Below are 22,146 nucleotides of genomic sequence, written 5' to 3' on the forward strand. Positions count from 1 at the left end.
GTTTATCAATGTTGTATTCCGCACTCCTACAAAACTCAGCTACTTGTTCATTTTTGTGTGTGAAGGTGACTCCGGATACCCCAACATGCCGTGGTTGCTGAGACCCTTCCGGAACCCTGTGACACCAGCCAAGCTGCGCTACAATGAGGCACATGGTCGGAGCAGGAGGGTCTTTGAGCGGACATTCGGCCTCCTGAAAAGCCGCTTTCGCTGCCTGGACAAGACCGGAGGGGCCCTCCCATATGATCCTGCAAAAGTGTGCAAAATAATCCTTGTATGCTGCATGCTACACAACATTGCAGTGCGGAAGGAGGTGCTTCTCATCCAGGATGACGATGACCAACCTCCGGCACCTGTGGAGGATCCCGGCCTGGGCCAAGATGCCAGTGATAATGAGGATGAGGGTGACGTCCGGTCACAGCTCATCAACAACTTCTTCACCTGAATGTGAGTTTTCAGGGTTGGTATGTGAATGTATGGAGGTAGCCTGGAATGTGTTGTTGCTGCTCTGTTGCTGTCTGAGTGTGTCTGTGTGCCACTTGACTGGATGCGTGCCGTGATGTGTCCATTCAGGTGGTGTGTACTCCACAATAGGGTAGTACTGCTAACTTGTTTTTGTGTAAGTTTCTTGTGACATGTGTTGTGCATGTGTATTGCTTCTGTTCTGCTGTGCTTTTGACTGTGTCTTGTGTCTGTCCTTCCCAGGGTACTTTGCCTGTTGTTTGGTCAACACTGACCCCCAACGCCCAGAATCCAACACCAGTGTGGAAGTTGTCAATTCCCATCAACTGATGTACCACACATCCCTGGACTTCAATTCTCTGACACTTTGTGACCGTGTGTCCACTGTTACGTAGAATTACCTTGCAACTATTGTGGAATGAACATGCTGCTGATGTGTAATGAACCTGTGCTACGCTTTGCTATGTGCGTTGTCTGTCTTCCCACATCTGACTGACATCTGCTTACCTCACCTATGGGCTTGTTACCACTGACTGGGGTTGGTGTTGTATCTGTGCATGCCAATGTGTTTCAGGTCAACATCATTGTGTGGGATGAGTGACATGGCCATGGTGAGTATGTGTTGTGGTGCCATGGTGGTGTGTCTCCCTCACATGTGTCACATCACCATGACTCACCTAACGTTGGTCGCATTGTTGTAGTATTTGGCATGCACTGTGTTGTGTAGCAGATCGACTTCTCCATGACACATGACAATTTGGAATCACAACAGAGGCAAGTATGGTGTACTGGTGAGTTTATTTGCGAACATGTGTGAGGAAAGTGCACAGGATGGGGGGCGTTGAAACATTGGTTTTGGAATCCAAAGTTCACATTAGAGTTGGATGTGCTGGTAGATGAAAAGGCCACAGTCATCTGCTACATTGGCCCAACATGAACCCTCCATGTCATGTGGGCGAGTTGTGTGTGATTGGACAAGGTGAACGGGTTGCGCACAAAAGGACATTGTCCAGAAGAGGTTTAGAAGCCCTGGGGGATGTGCTGGGATATCTGCCTCTCACATGTCCTTCTTCGGACGACCCCTCTTCTTCCTGGGGGGGATCCTCAGGTGCAGGCCTCTGCGGTGCAGGGGACTCTCTGCCAGAGTCCTCCTCCCTCCCTGTGGCGCTGGCAGATGGTGTTGCAACAGATGTTGTGGCCACACAGGGAGGTGTGGACAGGTTTGTGTTGATCTGGCGGAGGCATTGGAGTATGTCCCGAAGCACCGCAGTAAGGGCATCCCACTTGGCCTCCATGCGGGCATGGTGGTCAGCCTGCTCCTGTTGCATGTCCTTGAGGATCCCCACTACATGGCCGAATCCTCTGGTGCTATCCTGGTACGCATCTAGTGGAGAGGTGTGGCTCACTGGTTAGAGGCGGCAGATCCGTAAGCAGAGAATCGGCCAGGGACCAGGGTTCAATTCCCGACGCGGCAGGGTCGTGGACCAGGGTCAAAACGGACTCGATAATTCTCGCCTCGGTACCTACTCTAACCAGGAACACACTCGGCAACTCTGGGCATTAGCTTGCCTCATCTCCACAACGGCCCCCCACATTCGCTGGGGATGCCTGGTTTCACCTTGGAGATACCCTGGAGGGACCATCTCACAGGGATAGCCAGGACGGGTTCCCCAGCGGTCTACAGCGCCAGGACGCCTCAGGGCAGCAGTGCGCTTTACAAGACACATACATTTACATTTACATTTACATCTATGATGTGTGCCAGTTGGGGATCATCGTGCAGTCCAGACCCCTCTGCAAGGCGCGCCCTCTGCCTCCCACCCCTCCCAGCACCCCTATCCACACGAGCAGGACCAGCAGCGGGATGCACAGGTGACACTGGGACCCCTTGGGTGGTGTTGCTGGTGGTGTTTGCTGTAGCTTCCGGGGGTCCTGTGTCCCTGTGCTGTGGGTGTTCAGTGGCATTTGTCTGTCCGTGTTGGCGGGGGTGCCCTGTCGGTTTGCAGATGCTGGAGGCGTGGGTACAGGGGGTACAGATGTTGGTGCTGCTGGTGCTACATGATGACTCACACCGGAGGGGCCAGGTTGGTCGTCGTCATCCAGAGAGGACAGAGACAGAGTCAAACCAGAGAGCTCAGTGCCCGCCAGAGTCTGGGACTGGGAATCCTCATCATTTGCTGCTGGGTGCCCAGCACCACATTTGTTTGGAAGAGACACACAAAGTGAGTTATGTTTCTACATGCATCGATGGTTTACAAACATGACATTTTCTACTTTTCTAACAGATGCCTGTTGTACACTACTTTTTCCCAGCTTGTCACGGGCAGAGTTTGATATTGTTGTTGCCCATTTCCCAGCATGGTCTTGTGCTGCTCCCCACAACAGAGCCCAGTGTCAGACATCTTGTCAGTCCCTTCCCACTCCCTGTGGGGCGAGAATGGTTCAGTGGGAACTTTCTGGGCAATGTGGGTGGGTGTAGATTGTCTGTGACTGCGACTCCCATCATACTCTTGGCTACACCCCCCCTTCCCAGCATGCCCATACTTCCTCCCTCTTGACTCTGCTTCCCTGTGAGGGGGTGTGACAGCAATGGCAAGATGGCTGACTGTGGAGTCCCGGTGTTTGTTGTAGCCCATTTCCCAGCATGGCCTTGTGCACCCCACAACAGAGCCCAGTGTCAGACATCTTGTCAGTCCCTTTCCCACTCCCTGTGGAGCGAGCATGGTTCAGTGTGAGCTTGCTGGGCCATGTGGGTGGGTGTAGATTGTCTGTGACTGTGACTCCCATCATACTTTTGGCGACACCCCCTTCCCAGCATGCCCATACTTCCTCCCTCTTGACTCTGCTTCCCTGTGAGGGGGTGTGACAGCAATGGCAAGATGGCTGACTGTGTAGTCCTGGTATTTGTTGTAGCCCATTTCCCAGCATGACCTTGTGCTCCCCACAAGATAGCCCAGTGTCAGACATCTTGTCAGTCCCTTTCCCACTCCCTGTGGAGCGAGCATGGTTCAGTGTGAGCTTGCTGGGCCATGTGGGTGGGTGTAGATTGTCTGTGACTGTGACTCCCATCATACTTTTGGCGACACCCCCTTCCCAGCATGCCCATACTTCCTCCCTCTTGACTCTGCTTCCCTGTGAGGGGGTGTGACAGCAATGGCAAGATGGCTGACTGTGTAGTCCTGGTATTTGTTGTAGCCCATTTCCCAGCATGACCTTGTGCTCCCCACAAGATAGCCCAGTGTCAGACATCTTGTCAGTCCCTTCCCACTCCCTGTGGGACGAGTATGGTTCAGTTGGAACTTGCTGGGCCATGTGGGTGGGTGTAGATTGTCTGTGAATGTGACTCCCATCATACTCTTGGCTACACCCCCTTCCCAGCATGCCCATGCTTCCTTCCTCTTGACTCTGCTTCCCTGTGAGGGGGAGACAGCAAAGGCAAGATGGCTGACTGTGAAACCCTGGTGTTTGTTTGACTACAAGTCCAAAGAGAGCCCCTGTGCTTCACACAGCAGCACCCAGTATGGTGCATCTTTTGCTGATATTTCACAGATGTATGTGTCAATGCATTCTACCTGGTGAGTTGTGTGGAGTTTGTGTTGAGGGGTGTGTGTGTCTTCACATGCTGGTAAGTATGGTCAGAGCTGTCAGTCCTCCTTCCCACCCGGCCAGACATCCCACCATGAAACGTGCTTCCATTGTGGGGCGTGCAAGTTGTCTTTCAGGATGTCTGTCAGTGGTGTCCTGCTTCTGATTTGCGCACATGCCCTAGCAGGGCCTTGTGCGCCCCACAGAAGGAGCTAGTGTCAGCCATCTTGTCAGTTATTTTCCACTCCCTGTGATGTGGGCATGTTTCAGAGAGGTCTTGATGGGCCAATCAGGAGGGGGAGCATTATCTGTGACTACAGGCCCCATCATGCTTTTGGATACACTCACTTTACCTGCATCCCCACTATTTCTTCCTGCCAGCTGCACTGTGAGGTAGTGTGTTTGTGGTGGCAAACTGTCTGGCAGTGTCTATTTAGCTTTGTGCCACTGGCTTGCTCTATTTGTTTGTAGGTTGGTGCATGTCATGACACAGTTCCAAGTCACTATGAGATGGCAGGTATTGTGTTTGTCTGACTGGCATACACATCTTGGGATGATTATCTATTGGTTACTGTAGCTTTGCTTGCGGTGCATTGTTTCACTATCCCCTTGCCACACAAACTTGGGTATGCTGTTTGTGTACTCACCAGGCTCTGGTATGTCTGTTAGCCCATGGATGCTCTCTGGTGGTAGGCTGTCCCGCACCTTCTCCTCCCAGGTCCTGAAGTAGACTGGTTTGGCAGGAGGGCCACCGCCGGTGCTCTGACTCAGGGCGTGATCTTTTTCTATGAGTTTCTTGACCCTCCTGCGCACATCATACCACCTGTTCTGAATATCGTCCTTTGTGCGCCTTGCTGGTGCTTGAGCGTTCACCTTGTCCACAATCCTCACCCACATCTTTGTTTTCTGGGAGATGGGTGTCCTTTGGACCAATGTACCAAACAAATGTGGCTCTACTCTGATGATCTCGTCTACCAGCACTTCTAACTCACTATCTGTGAACTTTGGATTCTTCTTTGGGGGCATGTTGATGGGTGGTGGTGGTGAGGGATGTGTGTGTGAGGGTACAAGTGAGGGTGGGTTGGTGTTGGTTTTTCTGGCTGTATGTGTGTGTGCTTTTGGATGAGGTGCTGGTGGTGTGTGAGTTGTGTGATGGGTGAGTTGTGAGTGTGTCTGTGGTTGCTGTGTAATGGTGTTTGCTGCTGGTTGTGTCTCCTGTTTACAAGGGATGATGGTAGTGATTCTACCTTTATATAGTTGGAGTTGTGGGTGTGTCTTTGTCCCAGGTTTTTTTTATTTGATATTTATTGGCTTTGTCATTGCTTGTTTGGTCCTTTTTTAGTCTTTTTTCCTTTGGGTTTTGTAGGGATGAAGAAGACTTTCATCTGACGGAAATGGACGCTGCTGTTGTCTGGTTCACGCTGCCTATCTTCTGTGTTTCATACGTGTCGATCGCGAATGTCTCTTTTGCTAGTGGGCCCGGTTGTCTGTGCGTGTCGGTCGTGCAGCTTGGTCTCCATGCGAGTCGGTCTGGTTTTACACGCATTGCATCGTACTGCGCGGATCGGACTTCGCGGGTACGGGTCGGTTGGATTTATTCCGGGTTTGTGACGTTCGGTGAAATTCGCGACGGTTTTCCGGCCGGATCACTATTTTCCCTACGGCTTGTATTCCGTACGTGTCGGTTGTAATTCACTCACGTTGCATCGTACTGCACGGGTCGTACGGCGCTGGTCCATGTCGGTCGGTATCCGTTCTGGATCCATGTCGGTTCGTATTGCGGCCGGAATCGGAATCGGCTCCTAAATGTTATAAAGCACGACTTTAATTACTATTCAAACTCAAAAACATGCTTGCCACAAGAAAGGTGAAAGGATAGTGGTATATTAGAATTACTATTCTTACACCTAATAGTGTTTTCCTCCTATAAAATACTGGATAGTGGTGGTTTTTAAATTACTATTCCAACTCCCAAAGGTACTTGCTTCAGGAAAGGTGAAGGATAGTGGTATGTTAAAATTACTATTCCTACTCCAAAGGGTGCTTTCCTCATAGAAAATGCTAGATAGTGATGGGGTTTAAATTACTATTCCATATCCAAAAGGTGCTTGCTTCATGAAAGGTGCAGGGTAGTAGTATGTTCAAAATTAATATTCCTACTCCAAAGGATGCTTGCCTCAGAGAAAATGCTGGATAGTGATGTGGTTTAAATTACTATTGCAACTCCAAAAGGTGCTTGCTTCAAGAAAAGTGCAGGATAGTGATATGTTAAAATTACTATTCCTACTCCACAGAGTGCTTGCTTGCCTCAGATAAAATGGTGGATAGTGATGGAGTTTAAATTACTATTCCAGCTCAAAAATGTGCTTGCTTCATGAAAGGTGGAGTATAGTGGTATGTTAAAATTACTATTCCTACTCCAAAGGGTGCTTTCCTCAGAGAAAATGCTGGATAGTGATGTATTTTAATTACTATTCCAAATCCAAAAGGTGCTTGCTTCAAGAAAGTGCAAGATAGGGGTATTGTAAAATTGCTATTCCTACTCCATAGAGTGCATACCTCAAAAATAAATGCTGGATAGTGAAATTATTCAAATTACTATTCCTACACCAAAAGATGCACACCTCAAAAATAGTTCTAAATAGAGATAAGATAAAACTACTATTCCTAATATAAATGAAGTCTAACACTGTAAAAATGCTGTATTTTTTTTTAAAACTAAGGGGTTCCTGATAATGGTGGGCGAACTTTGTCCGTCCGCCACCGTAACAGTACACGGGACCGACCGCCATAGGTGCAGCAGTCCCACTATGGCAATCAGGATGCAACCGCCACTCTGGCGGTCCCATCCCGCATATCTCACATTGTGGCGGGAGGTGCTGCACAGTCTTTCCATCCGCCGCGGTACCCCCGCCATGCTAATGTGGTGGGGGGCAAATGGCTTTCCGGCGGGGTATTTTGGTAGGTGGATTCGCCCGCCATGCTAATGGGCCCCTTAATTCCTAATCCTACTAAAACATAAACCTATCTCAGTAAAACATGCTGTTTTATTTGTAACTAATTATCACATACTAAAAACATTTGTTTTACTTTTTTATATATCAACAGATTACTACTACATCCAACAGCCAAAGACGAACAACATTTGGACTGAAATATATATATATATCCACTTAGGTGCCGATTCCGATCCTGTAAAACCCGGGTACGAATGGTCGTACGGAGCGTATTCTCCGTACGACTCGTACCCGGGAAATCCACCTTACAAACCAACAAGTACGATTCGTACAGAAATACCATTTCCGTACGAATCGTAAAAAACACCGTCCAGCTAAAAAATACCTACTATTCTGATCCTGGACAGCGCGTACGCGACGTCCGCTCGGAGTCAGGCAGCGTTTTACGGACCAGCAAGTACGATTCGTACCTACAGCACTTCGCATGGCTATTTTCTTACGGGAGCCAAAAAGTGCCGGAAAAGCGAAGTACGCTGCAATGCATGACGAAAACTGGTCCGGTACGCGACGTATACGCCATCAACCACATCGTACGTGTCATCATGTACGGTGCGTACCCCAACATTGCATATGTACGGTGCGTACATACACGCTGTTGGGGTACGCACCGTACATAGGTCAATAGTGCGTATGTACGGTGCGTATGTCCGCACTGTACCCCCCACCCGCGTATGTCCGCACCGTTCCCCAGGCGTACCCTCACCCGCTTATGTCCACACCGTACCCCAGGCGTACCCCCACCCGCGTATGTTCGCATCGTACCCCAGGCGTACCCCCACCCACGTATGTCCGGTCCATACATATGCGAGAATTGGGGTACGCCTGGGGTACGGTGCATACATACATGAGAATTGGGGTACACCTGGGGTACGGTGCGGACATACGCGGGTGGGGGGTACGCCTGGGGTACAGTGCGGACATACGTGGGTGGGGGGGTACGGTGCAGACATACGTGGGTGGGGGGGAGGCTGGGGGGGGCCGTACGACTCGACCCCAAGCACAAGTGTACCCGGGGTAGGGGTCGTACAAAGTTCGCTTTGTACGGGACGTTTTCCATACGCTTGTGTATTCGGAACGCCGGTACGGATCGTACTTGCGCGCTCAGACTTCAGTTTTACGATTTGTATGTAAAACTGTCCAGGTACGTCTCGTAGACGTTTCCCGAAGCGATTCGTATGTATTTTTCACGTACCAATCGTACTTCGCCATTTGTACGGGACTTGTACGATTCGCACGGAAAAAAATACGGATACGAGTCGTACGGTAATTTTTTCGAACGGATCGGAATCGGCACCTTAATGTTCTGAAAAGCATATTTCAAGGTAATTTCCTTAAATATAAACAACCAAAAACAAGTAAATAAATGACAAAGCATACAAACACAAAAGAAACAAATAAAAAAAAATCATAATTACAAATTTTAAACAATGTTCACATTTGTTTTTTCTTTCAGCTTTCAAACGTTTCAACAATAAGAAAAAATAAAAACATAACAAGGTAATATTCACATCAATAAATTATTGCATTCAAATTTTTACTTCAATTATTATAAAGAAATTTAAATTTTTTCTCCCACAGAAAAAAACATATAACAGTAAATAGATTGTTTAAACTTCACTAAAGAAATGTAGGCAAATAAACACAAATGTATCTCTTCAAATTAACGTGAAAACGTTTTGTACAATTCTAAAACATTAACGTGTTGTTCCTTAACCAAAAATATACTATTATATTTCAGAAAAATAATGTAAAATATTTTCAATATACCAACAATAATTTTCTTTCAACTTTTTCAGACCACAATACAACTCAAACTCATAAAGCAAAGCAAGAAACAACCTAAACAATATTCTAAATGTAAGATTTCTGAAAGAAAAGCCAATCCAAAAAACTATGTTTCTCTCCCTAGTAAACTTCACCATAAACTATATATATGAAATACAACTCAAAAAATATTTTTCTTTTCAGAAACACACAAAAAATCAATAACTTTTCCAAAGCAAAAGAATCTAGCAACATCTAATTCAAAGGTAAGTAAAACTGAATTATTTTTCAATGCAAGAAATTCACTTTTTTTTCTCCCAATAAAGCATCATTGTTTAGGTAAAAAAACAACAAAAATAGAAATACAAGAAAGTTAAAGCATTAAACAGAACTTGAAAATGCATACATTGTAAACTATAAAAATGATTATATAAAACATACTATCATTTTCCCTCTAAACAGGTATGCAACCACAAAATAATAAATTAATAACAATATTTTTTTTCTTTGTTCTCTTTTCAGAACCAAAAATGTCTACCCCCATCAAAAGAAGCAAAATACCTAACATCAAAACGAGGGAACAGAATGCTGAACCATAGTGGGTATGTTTATTGTAAGGAGAGACTATCTGAACCCAGGTGTCATTGGAGGTGTGTGCAATATTACTCAACCCATTGCACAGGCAGAGCAGTTACTCTTGGTGACACTGTTTTAAGAACCACAGACCATAACCACTCTGCCTCTGCAATGGCGATTGAAGTTAGAGAAAGGATTAATGAGATCAAAGATATTGCATCCGCTTCCAATGAACCCTGCGGTGCAGTTTTAAGGGAGGTATCCCAGCACATTCCCCCACATGTTTCAAGCAGTATACACAAAATACCTAATTTGAGAAGAATTATTCAACGTCAAAAACAGACAAGTAACCCACAAAGAGTAACACCCCAAATATACTCTTACATATTAATTCCACCTGAACTCTCTATTACTGTTTCTAATGAACCTTTCCTATTGCATGACAACCACAACCCTCAAAAGAGAATCCTAATCTTTAGCACACCCCTTAATCTAGTATGGTTAGAAAATAGTGATATTTGGATGATGGATGGAACATTTAAAAGCACGCCCCATCCATTCACCGAAATATACACTATTCATGCATACATTAACAATACAGTTGTTCCCTTAATATACAGTTTATTCCCTGGTAAACAATCCTCAATATACACTGAATTTTTATCAGTTATAAAATCTAAAACATCCAACAAAAGTCAGAGAAAAGTAATAATTGGCTTTAAAAGAACAATGATTAATCTAATAACCAAAACGTACCCAGATACCCAAATTCAAGGATGTTTCTTTCACTTTTCTCAGGCATATTGGCGAAAACTAAAAAAAAATCCTTAATTGAGGATTATATATCAGAAAGCAAACTACAGTTTAAACTAAAAAAAACTAACTGCCCTTTGCTTTGTTCCTCCTGACAGTGTAGACGAGTACTACATTTCAATTACTGAATCGGAATATTTTACAACAAATTAAGCAAAATTGGCACCTATACTAAATTATTTTGAAGACACATGGATTGGCCATCTAAGCAGGTCAGGTCACAGGAGGAGACCACGTCTCCATGTGGAGTGGTGAAACTGTTACTCGACCTGCTTAGAGGGAGTAACAAAAAACAAACAATGTCATAGAGGGATGACACAACTCCTTCAACAATTCAATTGGCAAACCTCATCCAAATTTCTATCATTTCTTGGAAATTTTGAAAAGGGAGCAACGTTTCCAAGAAATGAGAATGTTGCAATCATTAACAGGTAGTCTGAACCCACGTATTTCTACCAGAACTAATGAATGTCTGAAAGACTATTGGGTGTAATTCAACAGTTTACGTTGACAGTGGCTTCAGACTACCTTGATAATCTTGCACACATCCTGCATTTCTAACACTCACAATCTTTTTACTTGTCTGTTTTGCCCTAAAACAGCTCCTACTAATTCAATTTATTTTTATCCAAACATTTTTAAAATAATAATAAAAGTCACGTCTCCTTACCTTCAGATGTTTTCTTTCTTCAACTCTTACGCTTACATTGCATCAATTACTTCACCAAGAGTCCTTTTTTTGTAAAATCCATAGTAAATAACAGAGAAACCATTTAAAAATCCATAAACCAATGAAAAATATATTATTATGCACACTAAAAACAGTGCATATATCAAAAAACGACCCAATAAAATAATCCCGAAAAATAAAGATATTTATCAAAAAACGTAACAAATTCCAACTGTGTAATCCAATTCTGATCAAAAGACAATGCCATGTCGATAGCTGTAGAAATCCAAAATGAAGAGACCCAAAAAAAAAAATCCCCCAAATATTTTTTTTTTATCTTGAGAAGCGCAACTAATTCCAATGATTCAATCCATCTGGCCCAAAAACTACTGATTAAAAATAATGATGACCATATCCAAAATCTATAACTTTAAATCACATTGTAAATACATCTAACCGCGATGATGATAAATATATCTATTTTTTTTAAAAGCGTGTTGCTAAACTAAAAAAGGACACCTTTCAAAACACTTTTGTTTCATGGAGTGTTTAATATATATATAATTAACCACTTTATGAAACAAAAATAGTTTGTGAATAAAAAGAGAACCGACGTGGGCGTACTACTGCAACATGTAATGGCGGAAATTAGTTTGTAACCACACATACCTAAAACACATTTACTGCATCTATCTACCTCCCTTGTCTCTCCTTACAATAAACATTACCACTACACTATGAGTTCTATTAGGATGGCGTGTGCATCGCCACCGCCATACCGGCGGTGGCCATCCACACGCCAAAACACCCCGCCAGTCTGCCTTTTAGCATGGCGGGGTACCGCGGCGGACGGAGAGACCGTCCGCTGCTTTTCCGCCGCTAGGCAATCGTCACGATTGTCTACCAGGTGGAAAGAGCCTGCAATATGGTGGCGGTGCCTTGCAGTCACCGCCATCCATAATAGTATGTGGCATTTTCAATGCATTTGCATGGCGGAGACTCCGGCATAGAAAGGTATGCAGAGTTCCTGTTTGGGGGCCCGCTGTGGTCCCCCAGGGGAGTGGGGGGTTGGGGGGCTGAACTTGAGGGGTACCCATGGTACTCCCCAACATTGGTATGCATAAGGTGGCAGGCACTGTTGCCACTGGATTCAGGCTAGCCTGGCTGATGACGGCTGATTGTTTCCGGTCCAGGGAAGACACTGAACTGGGGTGGTGGAGTGAGCTAAAGAATGGTGATGGATTAAACCCAGATCTGTGACTGGGGGTGAGTGTCTGAAAAGTTTCAGTGCTCCATCCATCATCTCCTTTTGTTTGGCACTGTGTGGTGCCTGTCACGTTGTGCATGCCAATGCACAACATGCATATATAGCATTGTGGCGGGTGCTGCTTACAGCACCGCCCGCCACAATGCAATATATGCGGGATGCCACCACCATGGTGGCGGTGGCATCCTAATTGCTGGTGCGGGACCGCAGCACCACTGGCGGCCGGTCCCTGCACCGCTATGGTGGCAGGCGGACTGAAGTCCGACCGCCATCCCAATGGACACCTATGTATTTTAATGATGTAAATTTATCTTACCTTAATGCTGCTCTCCCTTGCTTCTGTTCTCTCCAGCGACGATCTCCGTAATGATGAAACTTACGTTGATGCGTCAACGTCATTTCTTTTGGGAAAGATAAAAAAAAGGACATTGTCTCTCATTCAAAACGATAGAAAAGCGTGAGAAAATATTTTAAAAATGTATTATAAAATGTTACTGTACATAATAAAATACAAAAAGATTTTTTATAAAATATGTATTTGTCTACTCTTTTTTTTAATCATTTTTACGTAATTTATTTCAATAAATAAAAATATGTAAATGTATTAAAACACATTTTTTATAAATACATTACATGTCTTGTATGTGTTTATACATGTTTACTTATGTCCCAAAAATGTAAAAATGCTAAAAATATTTTTTGTAATTTATACATTTAAAGGTATATGTTGTATATGTTTTAAACATTAATAAATATTAATTTACATTTACTTTACATTGGGTTATATTTATAATTCGTCCCCATTAAAATCCAAACAATCATAATATTTAACCATCACAATACTTATCTTTTCATTACTAATTGTTATATTTAGACTAATTTTAATATATAAATATCAATATTATTACTTGAGTAAAAAATTTAAAAATAACATATTTACCTTATACATTAGCAAAAAAGAAATAATTACTTAGAAATTAATTTACACAATGACAAACAATTGCCACTACATATTAAATATAAAATAATAAGATTAAATATGAAATATTAAATATAAACATTCAGTTAATAAATTAAAATTAGAATATAAATATTAATACCTGAGTACTAATTTTTCAGGAAATCAAAATAAAATTTTCTATTAATTTTTACTTTAATTAATAACAGCTTATAATCAATATTAATACCTGAGTATTAATTAAACAAAAATATACCTATTCCATTAAATAATGAATATCATTACTATCATAAAAATTAACTAATTAATAACAAAATAAATACCTGAACTTTTTTTTTGTAAACATCAAAATAATATTTTCTATTAATGTTTGCCTATTTAATAACACGTTAGTTTTAATATTCATACCCGAGTATTAATTTGCCCAAATATATACCTACTACATAAAATAATTATTTTGATTATTACCATAAATATTAACTATTTAATAACAATATTAAGACCTAAAAAATGTATTACTTTAATACAAATAATGTTTTATTAATTAACATGTGTTATATTATTAAACATACATAATCAAATAATAAAACAAACACTTACCATACAATACTTACTCAAAGGTTAGCTTAACGTGTGACATAATATCTAAATTCCGTACTTACTTGACGGCAGTTGGAAGAGTTCCCAATTCCTGGGGCCACCTAATGGGGAACCAGAAGGAAAGATAACTGCCAAACAGAAGAACCTCTGTCTTTCAAGAGTTATGTTTAAGGCAATTGCTTTCCATCCAGTAGCCCACTTCCGTCAGACGATCGGGAACCTATTAGCTGCAACGTGAACACCACTCAAAATAGAGACAATTTGCGTGTCATCTGCATAAAACACTATGGAAAATCCACATGTGCTGATCACGCTGGTCCAGGGCATCACATATATATTGAAAAGCATTGGACTTAATGACGACCCCTTAGGGACCTGACAGGGTAGCAAAAAGGGCTAGATACAAACTCGTTTTGGGCGACTGATTGTTCTCTGTCTTAGAGAAGAGCTTAAGATGGCCAAAGCAGTACCCTTGATCCCCGGTTTTTAAGGCAATCCAAGAGCACATTGTGATTGACCATGTCAAACGCGGCCGACAGGTCTAAAAGAATGAGTGCTGCTTTACCGTTGTTGTCCAGTATTTAATCCAAAGCCACAATCAGTGCTGATTCGGTACTGTGATTGCTTCTAAATCCAAACTGTCAAGAGCCTAGGAGATGGTTACTGTTTAGAAAGGAAGATAGTTCCAGGTTCATGGCCTTCTCTAACAATTTCAGCTGCCATTGGGAGTCAAGAAATGGAACAGTAGATGCTGAGTATCTGAGGGTTAAGTGTGGGTTTCTTAATTAAGGGTAGCTCAGAGGCTTTCTTCCAGGATTTGGGAAAATATCCAGATCTAAACAGCTCGTTGAAGATGTTGGGGGCATCTTATCAAGGACGGCGTTAGAAATTATTGCCGGTTTAGCGGCAGAGAACTGCCGCAAAAGCAACGATAATGGGCTTGATAATATGCCCTTGAGAATTCCCATAGAAGTCCATGTTCTGGTGTGAACATGGGCTTCTATTGGAATTCTCCAGGGCATATTATCAAGGCCATTATCGCCGCTTTAGCGGCAGTTTTCTGCCGCTAAACTGGCAATAATTTTAACGCCGTCCTTGATAATATGCCCCTTAGTGAGATCTGGAGCTACTGTTTTCTGGAATAAGCTGTATAATTGCCAGAGGACATGGACGAGATAGGGAACCCGATTTTATTGATTCCATCAGTTTTTGTTCTTGCTGAAGTATAAGAGGGGTGACTTAATTCAAGTCTTAGTTATAATGGGGAGCTTTCATCTGTAGCAACATTTTGATTGGCTTGCATGTTCAAGGAAAACCTCTTTGACTTTACATTGAAAGAAATTAGCAAGTTTATCACAAAAGGATTGATTACTGCCTGAGGTATTTTTGTTATTGATATTAGCCAATATGTTAACCATCTGAAAAAGTGCTTTGGCTGAATTTTTGTGCAAATTCCATTTTATCAATGAAGTAAGTTGATTTTCGGCCTGGATCACAACTTTATAGTCCCTGATGCATTATTTATATTTACCTCTCTCACCAGTATCTTAATTTTTCCTCCAGTTTTGTACCCATGGTCTGCAGAGCTGTTTATGAGTTCTTAATTTGTCGGAAAACCAAGGAGCTAGTCGGTTCACCCCATAGCCAACCCAATTGGTGTAGTAAGATGTTGCTAAGTCCAGAACGCTCATGCAGCTCGGTTGAGTTTCTAATCAGATTGGACTGAACTGGACTGCTTCATTTTTGTGCCAAGCACATGATTCTATGTTTTACTGGGTATGCTAGTGGGGGATGGTTTGTTTGGGACCCTCAACCTGAACATAACCTCTCTGTGATCTGTCCAAGTCAGAAGCAGTGATGCAGTGACTGTTAGCAATGGGTTATTATAACCCCATCTAAAGTATGAACAGCTGAGTGTGTAGAAGCGTTCTCTAATTAGGCAAGGCCTAGACTGAACATGGTATCAGTTAAATATTCAGTGTCCCTATCTGCTAAGGATTCTGAATAAAAATTAGAACTGAAGACCTCTAGGAACCTCTTAAGGGTGCTCCACGAGAACCGCCTCAGACCAAGCATCCAAGGGTTCGACATGAGCATGCTCATGGTGACACATAAGGGAGTGGAAGAGGAGAGCGAGCCTCTCTCTGACCTTCTGTCTGCCCTGGAACACAATGAGTCAGTGGAAGGTGTCTTTTACACTGGCCCCCAGAACAACCGAGTGGCTGTTACCAGTTGCTCAGACAGTATTGCAAGAGAGCTCTCGGTCCCGGGGCAAGGTATATTACCATTCGGTTGAAAGACTGATTCTTCCGGAGTTCAATTATTTTTTAAAGAGCTTTGCAGTCATTGAAAGTCACAGGCAAAAATGTGGCTGCCCTATGACTGCAGTATACAACTTCCAAATCCTCTCCTTGCTTCAGTGTGTGATTTAATCTAAATAAGGAGCAGTCTGTTGGAATGTCAGATGCTAGATCCGGCCCAGAGAGGATTTAGTGACAAAGGCCATTTCAGGTGAATGCCATTCTGTAAAATCAGCATTTTGTTTTTAACTTTAGATCTTGCATTGGGCACAGTTTATTTTACCTTCAAATAATGTTTTTACAGAACAAACTGGGTCCTCATCTTTAGGAGTTGTGAGGACATTATCCTCCACCCCAGTAACGGCTGGTCAGAGTTTACAACTCTTGCAAAAAGGTGATCAATGCTTATGGTGTTCAAATGGTTAGAAACAGTACAAAAAGGTTTTCCTACCCGAAATATTGCAGGCGAGAAGCTGATCCCTCGAGTAACTCAGTTTTTTATGTGACTGTGGGGCGCAAGGACCAAAGTTTCTGCTGATTGGCAGAGCTTGGGCATGGACAGGTGCAGCAAGCGCACCCTTGAAGTGCCAGTGGCATGGAAGCAATCCAGTGTTATTTTATTAGCACGCCATCAAGGAATCTGAATGTGTCTCGGCACATCAAATATGATAACAAGTGGACAAAGTTTCAGATGAAAAGTTAGGCATTGACATTGTTGGACCCTTGGACCTCAAGAATGCTTTGAGCAACAGGTTCATCCCAGGCTTGATGAATAAGGCCACTCGATACCCAGAGGCCATCTCTCTGAGTTCAGTGAGCCCTGATGGGGATTGCTACCCATGTGGGGTTCCCCAAAGTGAAGTACCTGAGAGAGGCACTAACTTTATGTCTGTGTATATGGAGTCCATGTGAGATGAATGTAGAGAGATTCAACAAAACATTGAAAGGCTTGATAATGGGCCTACCTGAGCCCATGGGGCGTCCTCCTTCTATGTCTTCTCTTTGCCTACAGGAAGGTGCCTCAAAAGGAGTGGCGTTTAGCCCTTTTGAACTCATCTATGGCCACCATGTCTGACAATGGGCAGGAGCAAGCTTCCAGGAATCTTACTCAGTATGAGGTCAGCTACATGCTGACCCTCTGCAACCAGATGCAAAACTTCTAGAAAAAGGCATAAAGTGCCCTTGAGGTTATGAAGCTCTGGTATGACCAGAAGGCAAGTAGGCCACTCTAGTGGAGTTTCAACCTGGCCAGAAAGTGTAGGTCATGGATCCTGTAGAGCCCTGAGCTCTCCATGACCACTAGACAGCCTGTATGAGGTGAGGGACTGAAAGAGAGAGTCCATCTACTAGGTACACCTGAATACCCCTAGTAACCTCTTTAGTGTACTCCATGAGAGCTGCCTCAAACCACACTTCAAGGGGTTCAAAATGAGCATGCTCTTGGTGACAGATGAGGGAGTGGAAGAAGAGAGCGAGCCTCTCCTTGACCTCTTGTCTGCCCAGGAACACAATGGATCAGTAGAAGGCGTGTCCTACACTGACCCCAGAACAGCAAAGTGACTGTTACCAGTTGCTCAGACTGCTTGCTTCTATGTTCTCCCTCACGCCTGGACACCCACATCTGTGCATCCATGACATAGATATTGGAGACAGTCTACCTGTTAACCACATCATTTACAGATTATCAGATAAGGTGAGGGCCAGAGTTAAGGAGGAAGTCTCCTTTAGGGGTGATTAAGTCCCCCTGCAGTCTCTGGTCCAGCCCTGTGGTGTTGGTATCCAAGGCTGCCCTGCCGGGCACCACTCAAAGACTTGGGTTCCTTGTGGACTACTGGGGCTTCAACTCTGTCATGAAAACTGATGCCCACCCCATTCCCGAGCTGATGAGCTCATAGACAGGGTGGGTGCTGCCATCTTTCTTAGATCCTATGATTTAACATCAGGATACTGGCAGATCGCTCTGACTGAGGGGACAAAAGGGAGGTCTACATTCCCAACCCCAGAGGGCCACTTTCAGTTTTGGGTGATGCCCTTTGGTTTGAAGATTGCCCCTGCCACCTTTCAGAGATTGGTCAACAGGGTCCAAGCTGGGAAGGAGGCATTCTGTGGCGCCTAACTGGATAACATAGCTGTCTACAACTCCAGCTGGGAGAAACACCTGTGCCACCTCCAGGAGGTACTTCAAGCCCTGCAGTAGGCCAGCCTGACTATCAAGTCCAGTAAGTGCCAGATACGGCAGGGTTCTGTGGTTTATCTGGCCCACTTGATGCCCTGGCAACCCCTAAAATACAGACTGAAGTGAGAGCTTACCTGGGCTTATCACAGGATCCGGAAAAAGGCCTTGAACAAAATTCAAATGCTGCAAAATGCAGCCACTCACCTTCTTTTAGGCATTCCCAAATCACAGTCCATTTCTTCATCAAATCTTTTGTACTGGCTTCCGACCAACAAGTGTATTGATTTTAAAGCTTCATGCATTGCCTTCAAAGAATATCATTACACAGGCCCTGGGCTCTTCAGACAGAATTTCCAGTGGTACACCCCCTCCAGACACCTTAGGTCTGCCTCAGCCCACAATCTTATCATTCCCATATTGAAAAGGGCCTAATGGGCGGCAAAAGCTTCATTGTTGGGACAACCAGCCTGTGGAACTCTCTCCCTTTGGAACTCAAAAGGGAATCTAAATTGTTAGCCTTCATGAAAGCACTTAAAACCTGGTAATGTATTCATTAATTGGCATCTCGCTCTCTTTAGCAGTTACATTTTTAAGAGACTAGCGCCTAAACACCCTTGGGTCTTGGTTGCGCTTTCTAAATGTTATATTCATTTCATTTTATTATAGGAGGTTTGTTAAGGGATAGGGCACCATTGGTGCCCCTCTAACAGAGCTAACTTCTAAGAAGCAGCCCATACAGGTGATCTGGACATAGGCCTACCAGAAAGCATTTGATACCCTCTAGGAGGTCATATGTACAGCACCTGTCCTCAAGGCTCCTGACTTCTCCAAGGATTTCATAATGAAGACACATGCTTCAGAGCATGGCATAGGTGTGACCTCAGTGAGGTTATACGAGGAGGGCCCAGACCAACTGGTAGCCTTCATTAGCTGGAGGCTAGTTCCGCAGGAACAGAGGTGGAGAGCAAATGATATGGAGGCCTCTGCTGTGGTTTGGGTACTTAGGAAGCTGAGGCCATACCTGTTTGGGATTACTTTTATGTTCAGACAGACCACAGACCCCTTGGACGGCTCATGCAAATGAGGGGCGAAAATATGAAACTGTGGATGTGGTCCATCTCCCTACAGGGAATGGACTTTACGGTGGAACACAGTCCTGGGTCAGACTACACCAATGCTGATGGTCTATCGAGGTTCTTCTGCTTTAGTGAAGAGAACTCAAAAGAGGTTGGGTAGTTCTTCTCACTTTCAGCTGGGGGCACACGTCTTAGACCTGTCATCCATGGGGTTGCCTTCCTCCTCTACTTTTTCTGACCTCGTTTTTGCTGGTATTAGGACTCTGAGCACTTTTTCACTGCTAAAGTGCATGTGCTCTCTCCTATAAACATGATTTTATTGATTTATCCCCAATTGGCATATTTAATGCACTTATAAGTTGCTAGTGAAGTGCAGTACCTGTGCTCAGGGCCTGTAAGGTAAATGCTACTCGAGGGCCTGCAGCACTGATTGTGCCACCCACTTAAGTAGCACGAAGTCGGGTTTTAAATTTAAATCACAATTCTGAAAATTTCACTTTTAGAAAGTTGGCTTTTTGTTGTTTGAGCCATTTGGTGCCTGCAGACAGTCTCTAGTCACCTGACTGGGTGCAGCTTGACATTTGGGCTTTGTGTATTCCACCTAGACAGTGAAACACAATGGGAACTTAGGTGTGTCTCAGTGGGCCATCACTGGCAGTATGGGAGGGAGGATCAGGGCACAGCCTCGTTTACACCTGAATAGGCTGTGTACTGCCCCCACACAAAGGCCTGCATAAACTCTGTAGTCAGGCTGGAGGCAGGGCAGGGGAGGCACGGTATCTGTGCACTTCAAAGGCATGCATTGAGAAGTCTCCCCCACTTCAAAGGCAGAACTTGGTATAAAAACTGGATCTTAGACACCACCACTTCTGGACCTGTGGATACTCTGCCACAAAGAAGGACTGCTGTGCTGCTAAAGGACTGCCACTCTGCTGGACTCCTGCTCTTCTTGCTGACCTGCTGACCTCTTGCCTGGGTGAGAAGTACTGGACCTGCATTTTTCACCACAGATCCAGAGTGACTCCAAGGGCTAGTTAGCTGGCCTCCTTATCTGAAGCATCAGGCACATAACAGGCTTCCAACCCCTGCACCTGGACTCTGCCATCTGTGATTCAACCCTGACAAGTGGAGCCACCAAAGTCCTGGACCCTTGGAAGTGGGTCTAAGGTGCTTGCCAGCGGAACTGATTTATCTTCTCTGCTGATCGACTCATCCCAAGAAGAACTGAGGCATATTCTCATCTGAGTGGCGCATCCCCGAGAAGAATCGACACAACGCCGCTGCTGAGTCGATTGGACCCATCTCAAAAAGCTTGCATCGCTCCCACAACTCGCAACTTGGGACTGATGTTTCACATTCAGAACCTCCACTGCACAGTACTTTCCCTAGCACAAGTCCTCTCATCTCTCATCAATGGCAGCCTCAACAACAATGTTGAAACTCTGCTGCTTCACCGTTAATCAGAATTGATGCATCGCCTCAGCTGCGCGTTTTATCCACAATACCGGAATTCGCATCACAATAACCCTCATTGAGATCATCAACGTCAATCTAAAAGGACCTCGCAGTGCAGCCTTGCCACATCTTGGAACTGACACATCATCGCCACGTCTGCACAACGCATCTTCAACAAGGATTCACACAACTCTCCACAACCAGGATTTAAGGTACTCTGTTCAGAGCACTTAACTGGGTCCCTGTAGTCGACCCGTGTTCCATCGTGGTAGGCCTGAAGTTCTGACTTTGTCCCAGTCCAATGCGACCAGATCTCCCTAATGGCGCTCAGATCTTTTTGGTGCTATTTCTCACTATAAACTTTAAACTTCAATAACTTCAGTTCTACTCATTGGATTTTTAGTCGTTTTGGTCTTGTTTTATTTATTAAACTAAGTTCTATTTTTCTAACATGGTGTGTGATCTTTTATGTGTGGTGTTTACACTCTTTTACTGTTTAAGTTGTTGCACAAATACTTTACACATTGCCTGTAGATTAAGCTTGACTGCACTATGCCAAGCTACCAGAGGCTGAGCATGGGTTAATTTAGAGTTTGCCTCACCTTACCCTGACTAGGATTGTGGTTTCTGCTTGACCAGTGCTCACACCCTAGTTAACCAATAACCCAATTTCTAATAATATTCATTTGAGAACCTCATAAAAAAGACCACAGAAAACAATAAAACAAAGTATAAATACACAAATTGTATTATAAAAAAACAAACTATTCATAACAGTAAAAGGAAAGAAACTCACAAAACCAAAAAAAGAAATGTCAGATACGAACCTGACTTGCTGCTCCATTATTGAAAGATGAGAGGTACAGTCCCCTCCTTGCCTTCAACCAAAGCCTAAAGCTGTGGCAACTGGGACTGGACAGTATAAATCGTATAGGTGTCCGCCTTCAAAGTTAAATTAAGAGATGGAAAAGCTCAGTTAATTGCACCTTCGTCTTTTTATCTGCTGCATTTGAGTTGCTGCGTTTTCTGAGATATCGGTTCTCTGTGAGGACAAACCAGTCAAAAGGGAGTCATCCTTCACAGCCACTCGGAATTCATCTTTGAATTCATTCCCGATGTATGCCCAAAGAAAGGAATGTTGGAATGAAAGGATTCTTCACACTTTCCGGAAAGGACTTATTTTATGGCCTTATGGACTGGCAGAGAAGCAGGCTCCATGTGGCTATTCTTTTTTTATTTCCAATCATTTTTATTGAGTTACCAGAAATGAACAAATAATAATCATAATAATAATAATAATAATAATAATAATAATCATAATATTAATAATAAATTATGAGAAAAACAACATACAAAATAATTAAATAAAAAGAAAACTACAAATTACTCAAGTGCCCAGCCAAAGTATTTGCAGTGAATCTGCACTG

The sequence above is a fragment of the Triturus cristatus genome, chromosome 5_2 (assembly GCF_964204655.1).
Source record: "Triturus cristatus chromosome 5_2, aTriCri1.1, whole genome shotgun sequence".
NCBI lineage: Eukaryota > Metazoa > Chordata > Amphibia > Caudata > Salamandridae > Triturus > Triturus cristatus.